Consider the following 12,708-nt stretch of genomic DNA (forward strand, 5'->3'; position numbering starts at 1 on the left):
TCATTTATTTAGTGTGACGATTTTTTTATTTTTATTATTTTAGTTCTTCTTCTTCTGCTTCTGCTCCCAAAGGTATGCAGTAACATTGTATGTATTCTATTTTTAATTGAAATTTTATGGTGAAAATGTAATGAAAATCTCACATTTTACGTTGAAATCGTATTATTTCCTGGGTGTTGGATAACAATATTATATTGCTCTGTAATAATTGACTGTTTTTTATACTTATTTCAGTAATGATAACTATCATCCTTTTTGAAACTCATCATACAAATTTATAGTTTTGATATTGTTGTATTGCAAAATACTCATTTAAATGTTTTATATTTTAATGCGTTCGAATCCTCTAATTAAAGTTTTTATTAAAAGCTACTATTGTTGTCATAAAGTTTTCCGTTTTCTATGAGCCAATGTTTTTAAACTGGTCGTTGTAATTGTATATACTAAATATAGTTAAGTAGAAAAATATATCACTTTCATGTCATACAGAAGCATTTTAAATTACTATTGTATTATTTTATCTTTTTTTAAAGCCTAGGAAGATTGAATGACATCTACAATTAGTAAATGGAACCACTCAAGTTCTGCAAAATTAAAAAAAAAGGAACTGATCTTGCATGATTGCGCTCCACTTCAGGCATTTTGTATGATTCTTTTATCATAGTAGGAAAACCCGCCCTGATTGAAACGCTAATCAAAGCAGTTAAATATTTGCCCTGAATATAATGTTTTAAATGGAATGAGCTTCTGCGAGCTGCCCAGCCCTTCAAATTATGCGTTATTTTTTACATTTCCTCCCAACTTCTCTGTCACCATAACGAAGGAACGCGCATGTCATTGAAATATGAAGCGCTATATCCTCTCCCTCCCTCCCCCCCGAAGGCTAATAGCCAAATTGACTTACCATAAAAAGCTGACCGAAACCAGCGAACAATTGTCCACCGTTAATGCCATCGGCAAACAGCATCGGCGCACGGTGAATCTCTTCTGCTGCAGTGCTGTGTGTTCCGTTCGCGCCTCTGGATCATCATTACAGAAAAAGGCATTGAAATGCTCTTGATTCAAACATGGCGATGACTTTACACTAGCCCGGCACACTGGTCGGCTCACATTTACTGCCTTTCTTTTTCGAGAAACGGTTAAAAGCAACCGCGCTCTGGTACTGGCGGCGTTGCGTTCCGACGAAGAAAACCCGTTTTCCATAATCCGATTACTAATTCATGCCCATTCAGCCGGTAATACGATACACAGTGGCTCCGGTGTTTTGTGCAGGAAGCCTCCTTTCTGGCTGATCCAGTTTTCCGGCACTGAATGGGCACGCTACGCTACTGTAGAAGATAGGTGCTGCATCGTTTAATTTTTAAACCAAAAAAAAAAACCCCACCCACCCACCCGCCGGTCCACCCTTTCCCGGCTTATGAAATTCAATTGCTGTGCACTCGCCGCACACAGCCGGCTTTATTCGGTCGAATGTAAGACGTGCAATCAAAATTACTGCAGACTGCAGCCCGAAACCGGTGCTCGCCGGTGTGAAACGTACTGGATTTACTGCCAACGGGCCCTTTTGCACACGGGTTTAGACCATTACTCGGATGGATGGTGAGAAGGGGGGGAGTACTGTGCAGGCGGATCGTGTCCCATGCACATGGATTGAACCGAGGAAACTAATTGGAAAATTGTGCTTTTGTTCCTAATTCGTCTCTCGGCAGCGTGTGTGTGTGCAGAAAAATCAACCAAATGGCATCGTGTGTCGGGAATGGAAGGCGACAGGAGGATGACAATGGTGTGTTGTGTTAGCCTGTGTTTTCTTTTTATTATTTATTGCATGCGAAACGCTATTAAAAGTTCAGTTTAGGCATGGTGATAGAATTTTAAATAATAAATGGCATACAGAGATTTACACTAAACCGGCGTTTGGGGTTGGATTTGGAACGCAAAACAGTCAGATGGGTCAGATTTTAAAGCAATTTACTACCTCTTTTTTGCATCGTTTTACTGTGGGCTTAGGTCAGGCGTGGTACAATTTAAACTACTATGTCCTTTTACAGTAGTTAAGGCTGTAGCGACATCATCCCACGTCATGACATCGTTGAAGTTAACTGCCGATTCTTTTAAACCAGCTTCGTATGACAAATAAAAACACTTTAACAAAACAACAGCACTTTTGGTAATGCTTTCGATTAGCTTTGTGCAAAACCAAATCTGCTGCAATGTACGTAGTAAGGTTCGTTTCACACAAAAGTACAGTTTTTACAAGCGTGTCACACACTTCATGTATTCATGTTAACCATACACCAGAGCATGATTACGGCGCTTCCTTATCACACGCCAAATAAACAACATCTCAAGCCGGTTCACGCTTCAATTGTTACATAAATAACACACAATTCACGCTTCTTTGCTCCCGGATTCTGGGTGTCTAACCGAAAACATTTTACGCTCGTGGAGAGAAGGAGGCATGTTGTCCGACGCGGTTTTTCGAGCATCGTCTTCCAGAGCGAAAAATAAAACATTCGTTACGCGCGCGGTATTCGAAACCCCGGAACTGCTGACGCCAAGTGTTTGCGAGAGATCGCGGAAACGATGCTCTACACCAGGTGGTGGAGGTGGTAGGTGCTGTGGCATTGCCGTTTCATCCCACCACACCCCATTCCCGGCGTAACTTGACGTTGCGCCAGCTTCATGGAAGCGTTAAAAACTAATTAGCATGATGAGATGATTATCCATCCCAGCGAGCACACAAGCGGATATCAAAGAACAAAACAAAATTGTGTAAGGAGAGGAAAATGCTACGTTTGGGCAGGGTGACACCTTCACCCCGGTGTTTTTGGTTCACATCGTGTGCGTGTGTGCAAAGGTACGCGTTTGAGCAAAAGAAACACGCACTTGACAGTAGCTATGGGTAGATACGCATTATTTAAACATTAACAGTCACTGTATTGTAAATATGCAGCATTCAATTAACTGCTCAGTGTGAAGGGTGTATAGATAAAAAAATTAATCATTGAATCAAGCCAAAGATTCTTGAAAATGAATTAAAAAAAATGAAATAAAAAAGTAATGAAAATAGACGACTGAATCGAAAATGTGTGAGTTTAGTTTTGTTTACATTCGTCTGTTTGTTTATCTGCACTCCCTTGTTAACAGTCCCATATTGTCTAGTGGTTAGGATATCCGGCTCTCACCCGGAAGGCCCGGGTTCGATTCCCGGTATGGGAAGGAAAAGTTTTGTTTTTGCCTTGCCTTGCCTTTTGCTCGTGTCCATCAATGGGCGAATCAATGTGCGACATATCTCACATTTCGTGCGGGCCCGAAGTCTTCTGGATCTCAGCAGTCAGTGAAGCGCATAGTATGCAGTATCCGAATATCGCTGCTGATGTTGCTGAACGACCGTCCCGAGATAGCAGAACTGCTTCACTACCTTGAGATTGGCGCCGACAACTAATGCACTGCTTCCCAAATGGTCTGAGCCTCCGGCAAACAGGTTCTTCGTCTTTGTCGCATTAATTCTCAATTCAATTCTTGCTGCTTCGAGTTTGAGTCGGGTGTACGTCTCACACACCTTCGCTGTTGTCCTGCCGATGATGCAACATTTTATCTTGTATAAATTAAATTAGTTTTGAATTTCTCATCCTTATTTACATACATAGACAGTGTAGAATAGAATGCGTGCCGTACTGATGCGATCAAAATCTGCAGTCCCGAATGTCTTGAACGTATTCAAGCATACTGCGGAAGTCATAACATTGACTCACAACGAATTGCAAACCGCTATCCTACTGCAAGAACGTCAAGACTTACCAATACAAATAACATCACTTGAGGTTTCACGATTCAGTATAGTGTAAAACGCAACAGCACCATAATGTATGCACTATGATAGAACTCGTATCCTCCCTTAAACGTAACCTCAGGAGTCCCTCAGGGCAGCAATCTTGGACCTTTGCTCTTCAAACTGTACCTGAAGGACCTGTCGCTTATCCTTCCTCCTGACTGCCACCTCTTATATGCAGATGACGCTAAACTCTTCCTACCCGTTAAGGATCGAAGCGATCAATTGCAACTCCAAGGGATCCTGGGCCAGTTTTCTTCGTGGTGTTCCAAAATTGCCGCGAACTAAGTATCTAAAAATGCGTCACAATTACTTTCAGTCGACTGCGCGAGCCTCTTATTTTCGACTATAAAATGAACAACAGAACATTAGAGCGTAAAAACAGTGTTTGCGACCTCGGAATAATATTGGAAGTCAAACTTAAGTACAATCTCCAGTTGGACAGCGTGGTTACTAGAGGCATCAGTTGATTGCCTTCTTTCCAAGTTGACCCATGAGTTCCGTGACCCGGTAGTCAAAAAGATGCTGTATTGCTCTTTAGTGCGACCTTTGCTTGAAAACGCATCCGTTGTTTGGTGGCCATCCGTATCTCTCGAAACAGCTCGCCTTGAGTCCGTCCAACGTAAAGCCACTTGACTCGCCCTATGCCCTATGGAATGGTCATCATTACCCTACACGCTGTGCCCTGCTCGGCATTATTTCTCTCCATCGTGACGCACAAATTACCTTCATTGCGGATCTACTCTGCTACCGCATTGACTGCTCTACTCGTCTCGCTACAATCAACCACTACCTATCTGCAAGAACGCTTCGTTCCAGGGATCTGAACGCCATAGAGGACCGTCGTTCACGTTCCCGTCGCCGTGATCCTCGCTATGTGATGTGCGTCGTTCATTCGAACCTGGAATGTCGCACACTGAGTTCCTCAATAGTACTCGCCATGCACGCTAGTTTCTTGTGTTACTTTTACTATTTGTTTCCTGTTGTATTAGGTTAAGCCTTAGAGTGTAATTTGGTTTGAAAGGGCCAACAAGGTCCATTAAACTGAATTGAATGAAATGAAATGAAACTCGAATAATAAATAAATATTGACATTGTGCTTCTCCCAAAAGCATCTTATAATATCATCATGCTCTGTTGCCTATATTTTAATAGATTTTATGTTTTATTTATCAAATACCCTTTGTAGATAACATTTTAAACTCCATAAATATCTTCTAATTTATAAAAAAAACACACCTTGATAAAATAAAACTCTTCTCCTACCAGCCAGTCGTGCCTACAATCCTTCCTACGAACTAACATTCAATAAACTGGCCAATGTACAACGACGATACGGAAAGTCGGATAAAAACAGTCCAATCCCGATCGAGATCACCTATTGATACACCGATATTGCCGCAAATAGAAAAATATGGTCTTATAAATTCAATTCCACCGGTGAGAATTATTAGATTTCCATGCACATTTCACCCAGTAACCTCCAATCCCCGGATACTGCATCACTTTCAGTTAAAGCTTGTTGGAGCGCCCCCAGTTTGGCCGTATGTCTTCCCCTTTTTGAGTGTGCGGTTTTATTTTCATTCATAAATTTCCCATCATTATTGAGAGCTGTTGAGGCGGGTTGGTTAGTTGGTTGGTTGGCGGAGCATTGCCACCTGCCAAAAGGACACGACCATTTGACCTGGCAACAAACCGGCTGTGGTGGTAAAGAAAAAGGGAAAAAGGCGTATAAATGTTCCGATGCAATGGCTCTTCCGATCTCGATATCTTCAGGTGTGCAAGATAAAATCCCCTCGCAAAAACGTGAGGGGGAAAAACATATCCGTTTTTATTTCGCTGAGGATAAATCCGGGAACCCAAGCAAAGCAAAAGGATAATGGGTGGGAATGAAAAATAGGGTAAAAACGGGAAGCCCACAATTCCCCCCGGAGAGAAAACAGCGTATTTTTCTCGCCCTCCTTTTGTGCGATAACTCAGAATTTAGCGCATAATCTGCTTCCCTGGCAGAGGGTTACGGCAGAGCGGAAAAAAAGGTTGAAAAAAATACGGTAATGCATTTTTTTGTTGTTGCTGTATCAGTACGCGTAAAGGGAGCAAAAAGCCACCATAGCTTATATCCTTATGCCGAACAGATAAAGCCAATAACGAACGGATATGGTGGAGCCGATCGGCGGAAGGAAAATTGATAAACTTTGAGCCTAAAACTCCCGCCCGCCCAAATGGTAATGACTCGAGGGATGGGGAGGGATGATATCGCAATGGCTGTCGGTTTGCCGTCCCTGTTCGGGTGAGGTTGCCCTACTCGGGAAGCGTTTTAAACACTACCGCACCACCAACAACCCCCTTCCCCTCCACCCTCCCAAACATGCGATCCCTCTCATGCTCATTTGCGAAGAAAGTTTATCGATTGGATGTCTCAAAATCGATTTCAATTTCACACTTTCCCGTTTCGCGAACCGGGGAACCGAGGCGGACACAAACAGTGTGAAGGAAACCGTTCTTAAAACATTTGCCAACGTCAAAGTTTTGGAAGACTTTGAAGGGAAGACTATTGGATGATGGGATATCATCCCCCATGCTGCCATCCGATCCCGCGAGGTGTCGAGACAATTTCCAATAAGTCTCGCCTAATCAATTCGTGAAAGTTTGCCCCGTGGCGTTACAATTCCTGAGGCTGTGCTGGGGAGGGGGGGGGGGGGGGGCGCTTAGCTGGTGCTGGTGCATATTAGCCATGTGCGATTACAATCGAGCTCGAGGTCGCCGTGGTAAGTTGTAAGCTTCTCATTGCCTAATGATGTAACTTTAGTAACTTTTTCAGTTGGGAAAGCTTATTTTCTGTAACCTTAAGTTAAGGTTGGTTGTATATAAGTTAATACCAACGTTTAAAAGCATGTGTTTAGAATGTTCAGTAATTCAAGAATAAATTACAATTAGAAATATTTTCACGTTTAAAGTAGTAGGTAGCTCATGGAAAGAGAAAATTAAAATGGAATAATTTTATGAGAAATTTAAAACACATTCTCTTTCCATGGTTGGTGCAAGGTTGCACCATCATAAATAACGGAATAGTGTAAATTACAAACACGCAGTTCAGGATAAAGGAATAAATAGCTAAATAAATAAATAACATAAAGCTTCTGATGCTTAAAATGAGCTCCGGAAGATTAACTTAAAATTGCTTACACTAATGCTGAAATTAGCACTGTGTATTAAAGAAGAGTAAAGCCCACGTAACAGCTTCAGTGAAAATAAATGTGTAATTTTAGGTTTTCTTAGTATGTTTCATTATGTATTTATCAGAATATGATTAATCGTACATCAAAAGAAAAGATAGATAATTTCCCAACTATGTAGACTGCGCGCTTAAGTATTGATCATTTGGTGCTATGGGTCCTTGGAACCAAATCATCTCGACATAATAAAATAATCGGTACTAAATAATGCTCTTGGATTTAAGTTTCTGCTAGAATTAAACAAAAAGAAACATTTTCAAACAATCGTGTGTCAATTGAACCGCCAATAAAATCCGACATACTGAGCCATCATTTGCCTGTGTTGTAGAGATTCCAGTCCGAAAAGAAGGCATCTAGCACGGCAGAAAGATTAAAATAAAAATTCTCGGAAGAGCATTCAATTCTCGGAAGAGCATTCAATTTCAAGGTTTACTTTTGGATCTGAAGGGTGACCCCTATATTAAACTATCTTGAGTAAATGTCTTTTCATACCGCATTTTTTGTTAGCACCTCTTCGTCATCAATCCCATATTGTCTAGTGGTTAGGATATCCGGCTCTCACCCGGAAGGCCCGGGTTCGATTCCCGGTATGGGAAGCGGTCGCTTTATGTTGCTATAAATTTACTCTAATATTTTTCGTTTTAGATCAAACAGCGTGGTAAAACAATTTGATGTTCAATGATAAATACAGTTATTATAAGTTCCTATTATAAGTTTAAACGTTAAAATTTATAGTGGTTTACTAAACTTAAAAGACAAAATAGTTATCTAGAAGCTCGTGATGTATTATTACAGAAACAGTTCAATAAAATAGTTCATTTCAAGCATTTAAGGTCAGGCTGTTAGTTTTTAAAATACATGAATATATTTGCAATAAATTCGATTCGATATTGGTTTACCAGGTGACTAGTATAACTGCCTATGTTTAAAATATAATGTTTTGCATGTTTTTGTGCGTAAATGAATACACCTGATTCTTTATTATTTATTATTTATTATTGATTGAATTCGTGCGTTCAACTGAACGGCCATCTAACTTATGGTCGAACATTTTAGTACACACATAAGAGGAAAACTGAAATTACACTCTTCAATCCTCTCAAATCAATTCTGTTGAAATACCTAATGAATTCTACTGAGGGCATAAATTGATAACATTCACACTAAACTATGTGACGTTCAAGGTAAACACTGACGCAGCATGTCAAAAGTTGGTCGCTTAGAGGCAAAATTAAGAAACATGTGGAAACTCTTCTAATGCCACTGCGACACAAACAATGACCTGGATGAATATAAATCAGACTAACATTCAGAATACCGTATGATGAATTAGATAGTCATATGATGCTCAAATCTTTCTCCTTTATGATTTATCTTCACCACAAAATTAAAAAAAAAACAAAAGGTTTCATTCCTGGCAAGCATTCAATTATTCCATAAATACAGATGTCTCCATTAAACATAAGCGATTTCTTCGGGACAGCCAAATCTTCCCTCCCCACCATACGATCCAAACGAAGAGCGAAAGCACAAAATGGCACAGACAGCAACAAAAACAACAACAAAAACCTTTCACCATTCAAGCACAACTAAGCTTACGGAGAATTTGTCAGCACACGTCGCATCGAATGGACTGTCCCCGGCACGACAGCGGCTGCCATTTCCGGTGAACGAAAGTCACCTGATTGATTTATGGTTTTGGCTGTATTCTACTTGTCTGCACTCTTCGTGGGAGTTGCGTTGCGCAGCGAGAAGATTCGTGGCTCTGGCGTGTCGTGTGCTAACTCAAAAAAAAAAAAAAAAAACACTCCCGAAACGCAACAAAGCATCACCGAATCTCCTTTAATTCTGCCCTAGAACTCCACCGGTCGCACACGTCAAAACGGCAAACAGCCACCTGCATAACTGAATTAACTTGTTCCGGTGAGTCCGTTCCCACGAATGCATGCTGACAGCATTTCATACCTCGTACCCTCGCGTGTGCTCCCGTGAACCCACGTGCGGATCCTTCAGACGCTGTGTTCCACTACAGGTCAACACGCCGTGGTCTGTGGAGCTTTATGACGGTTGACAAAATTAAACACGATATTAATCCTCAGGAGCGCTGTAATTCTTCTGTCCCACGCTTTTATAGCGCCGATCCCGGTGGTGAAGAACGTGTCCGGTACTGGTCTGGTACCGGAAACTATGTCAGTTCGCTCAATGCAGGCGGTTCGGTCACGTGATAAACACCGGCTTCGCGACAATATTCCCCAAGCGTCACGGCAAGGATGGGTCAAAAGCTGTACACTACTTTCCACAACCGCTGATCGGAACCGCTTTCCTCGGAAAGCTTGGCAGCAAACAATAAAAACAAAAACACGTGCCACAATGTGGTGGAATGAAAAATTTATTTGAAAATTTTGTTTTACGTGCAAAACGTGCGCCCAAAAGTCCTGAAACGGTGCAGCTGGTGAAGGTGGTCGAGAATCGTTGTTTTTCCCCGAAGAGGGGGGGATAGTAGTATGGCACGATCGCACAATTGTGAACTTCGAACGCGGCATTTACCATTCATGTATGCAAAACTATTGCATCATCGAGGGGACGCGCGAACGTGGCTTCCTCTTTTCGCGGCACAAATGCTAATGGAGGCGCCCAGTTTGGCACAGTTTGGCACAGCGTTGGCAGCACCCGCACACAGCGCGACAAACACGAACGACAAACAAATTGCGTACGATCGGTATTAAGAATAAAGCAGTCAAGATGGTAGCGTATGTCACTGTGTACGCCATCCACTGGAACCACGTTTGCCGTGTCCATCAAAGGACGGTTTTGCTAGCGCAAAGAGCTTTTATTTAACGGTCGGAAACACACGCATCACAGCGAGACACGATGCCGGGCTTAACATCATTAGCGACCGAGCGGATGGGTAGAAATATGTTTCTACATTTCCGTAATGAACGACTGTATCCGGGGCTTGCTGGTTTGTCACGGACAGGCGGAAGCGCAAGCTGGAGAAATTATTTTGATCATGCGTAGGTCATGAACATTGCGCTCTAGCGTGGCGGTTCGTTTATGGTAATGCCCGCGTTGATTGATGTGTAGTCTCTCGTTTATAACAAGATTTTTTTAATTTAAAATAAATCCATCTGATTTAGATTTAGTTATAAAATGTGAAGTAAACTCGTAAATTCGATGTTTCTTGGGAGGAATATGATTTTACAAATAAATTTAACACTTATCTTTTTCCGTAAACTAATTAATTGTTTACGTTTTAAGCAGATTAATAGAACGCTGTTCAAATAAAACATTACTGTTATAAGACTTTTTTTAAACATGGTTTTTGAACTCAAATATAATAAATAATAATACTGAATGAAAAGGGTAAAGATGTAAGAAATGGTAGAATTAATGAGAAAATTAAGATAACTGTATCTCTTTCGAAGAATCACTAGGAAAATCAATGCAAATTGTACATTTGCATAAAGACAATCGTAAGAGCTAATGCAGTTTTTAGAATAAAACCAGAACTTGAATGCAATGTGACTTGTGCTTACATATAAATGTTTAAATATTGTAAAGTTCAACCTATTCTAACCATCTAATCGTAACAAAACACTCAATTGGAAATAAGTACTAATCCTTGTCTAAAGCCTGATCAACGTGACTGGCTGGCTATGAAGAGTTATGCGAAATTTTGCAAAAATAAAACGACTTCAAATACATTATTTTATTTCAAGAAAGATGCAGTATAAACCATACATTCCAGTAAACCATAGCATTACTTTTGTTAATACTGCAACAAGCACACGAAATCGTGCCGACTCGTGCACCGAAGTTGTGCAATCGAAGGCGAAAATTGTCTTATTAAATTGGACAGAGTAGCTTACACCATCTGACGTGTGAACAAGTGGTAGACAGCGGTGTCTATTCAAAACGACTATTGTTATAAAGTGGATAGTTGTTTATTGGACTGGTAAACCCTGTAATGGTACAGGCAGGCCTTGACCGACAACGGTTGTTGTGCCAAATGAAGAGGAAGAAGTTATTAGCACTGAGGCAAGCCAAGACCGCAAAGCGGTTGCAGCACCAGATAAGTAAAGTAAATAAAGTAATTATTGGCTTCTTCTTCTTCTTCTTCTTTGGCTCAACAACTGATGCCGGTCAAGGCCTACCAACCCACTTGTGGGATTGGCTTTCAGTGACTTATTGATTTCCCCCCATAGCAGGATAGTCAGTCCTACGTATGGCGGCACGGTCTATTTGGGGCTTGAACCCATGACGGGCATGTTATTAGTCGTACGAGTTGACGACTGTACCATGAGACCGGCTCTAAAATATTATTGGCTAATTATTGGCACTAGGGGTAAAAAGCCGTACTTAATAATCGATGTAATATTCACTAAATGTGTTAAAATTATGTATAAAAGTCCTTGTTTAATGTCATTAAATAATCAAATTGCTACCTCAAATATATTGGTAAAATATCTTTATCACAATGTTCTTATTTGGTTAAACAAATTGTGGCTTCTGAACGTTCCCGGCGAGCTATATTTTACTCGGAACGAACGGTTCAAATAGGCCGTAATGCTGAGGTGAACTTGCAACAGCTTTGAAAATGTTCTCGTGCACAACAATAAATACTTCATGACAAAGAATTGTTAATAATCGAACAATTATATTAAAAGTTATATGTATTCGTGTCGAAAGAAAAGAAGAGAATATGGACAAAGTAAGATGTAATCAATGAGCTTTTTTGTGCGTTGTGATGTTAAAAATTTGCAGAAGGTATTTGTAATTGTTTTTTTTTTTTAATTTCAATGTTTTACTATGATTTCTCCTTTGTTATTTTTGTTATTTGCAATACATTTTGAAATATTTAGAACAAAAAAAGGACTTCAATATGAACTTTCCATAGAGCTAAATTAGGATAGGTCCAAAACGTCTCTTCTACTACCAAATCTTTGATTGAATTAAGTGCTGCTTAGAAGAAAAGAAATTACTGCCCGTATCAAAAGCTTCAAGGTACTTTGGAACCGATTTGCGTATCATTTCAAAACAACCACCAAACTCTTTGCATTGTGGTACAAGTACATCAAACCACTCCTCATCCACGCTTACCTTGGCTGAATGCCACTCGTTCCCTTCGTTGGTAATCCCTGTTCAAACAGCATCTCTCGGTAAGATAAGCCTATCCCATTACCCCCTTTGTCCTTCCACAAGGCGGATGGAACACAACATCCAAGTGCGCCAGAGGCCAGAGACCATGGCCACCCAGTGCCGGCTAATGCCATTGCACTCCGCTCCGCAGTGTTGGCACCGGAGTGCATCCATTCGTATTGCTGCAAAACAAACAAACCCCAAGTGGCACCCGTATGCGGATAGGCAAAATGTTACCTTTTGTAGCATAATTGCTTTCTAATGGTGCTCAACACCCCAGACGGGGTTGAGAGGGGAGGACCATGTTTGCGGGTCCTGTTTACCGAAAGCGCGCGCATACAAACAAAAGCACAACACGCGATTCGCGTAAGTGTTGATGCTCTTCACACGCTAATTATACCATCTTAGTAGCCTTTTTATTTGCCATTCATTCGCTCATTATCGCTACTGCTGCCCTTTGCTCTCACTCATTGTACACACACACACTCTCTCTCTCACACA

General features: G+C 40.9%; 2 non-coding genes across 2 annotated transcripts; both read left to right on the forward strand.

Moving 5' to 3' along the window:
- Nucleotides 1–3,147: 3,147 nt before the first annotated feature.
- Nucleotides 3,148–3,219, forward strand: Trnae-cuc. The gene has a single exon. It is a non-coding gene; the product is annotated as a tRNA-Glu (tRNA).
- Nucleotides 3,220–7,592: 4,373 nt separating this feature from the next.
- Trnae-cuc lies at nt 7,593–7,664 on the forward strand. Its single transcript has one exon. It is a non-coding gene; the product is annotated as a tRNA-Glu (tRNA).
- The last annotated feature ends 5,044 nt before the right edge of the window (nt 7,665–12,708 follow it).

The sequence above is a fragment of the Anopheles merus genome, chromosome 3R, assembly GCF_017562075.2.
Source record: "Anopheles merus strain MAF chromosome 3R, AmerM5.1, whole genome shotgun sequence".
NCBI classification, from domain to species: Eukaryota; Metazoa; Arthropoda; class Insecta; order Diptera; family Culicidae; genus Anopheles; species Anopheles merus.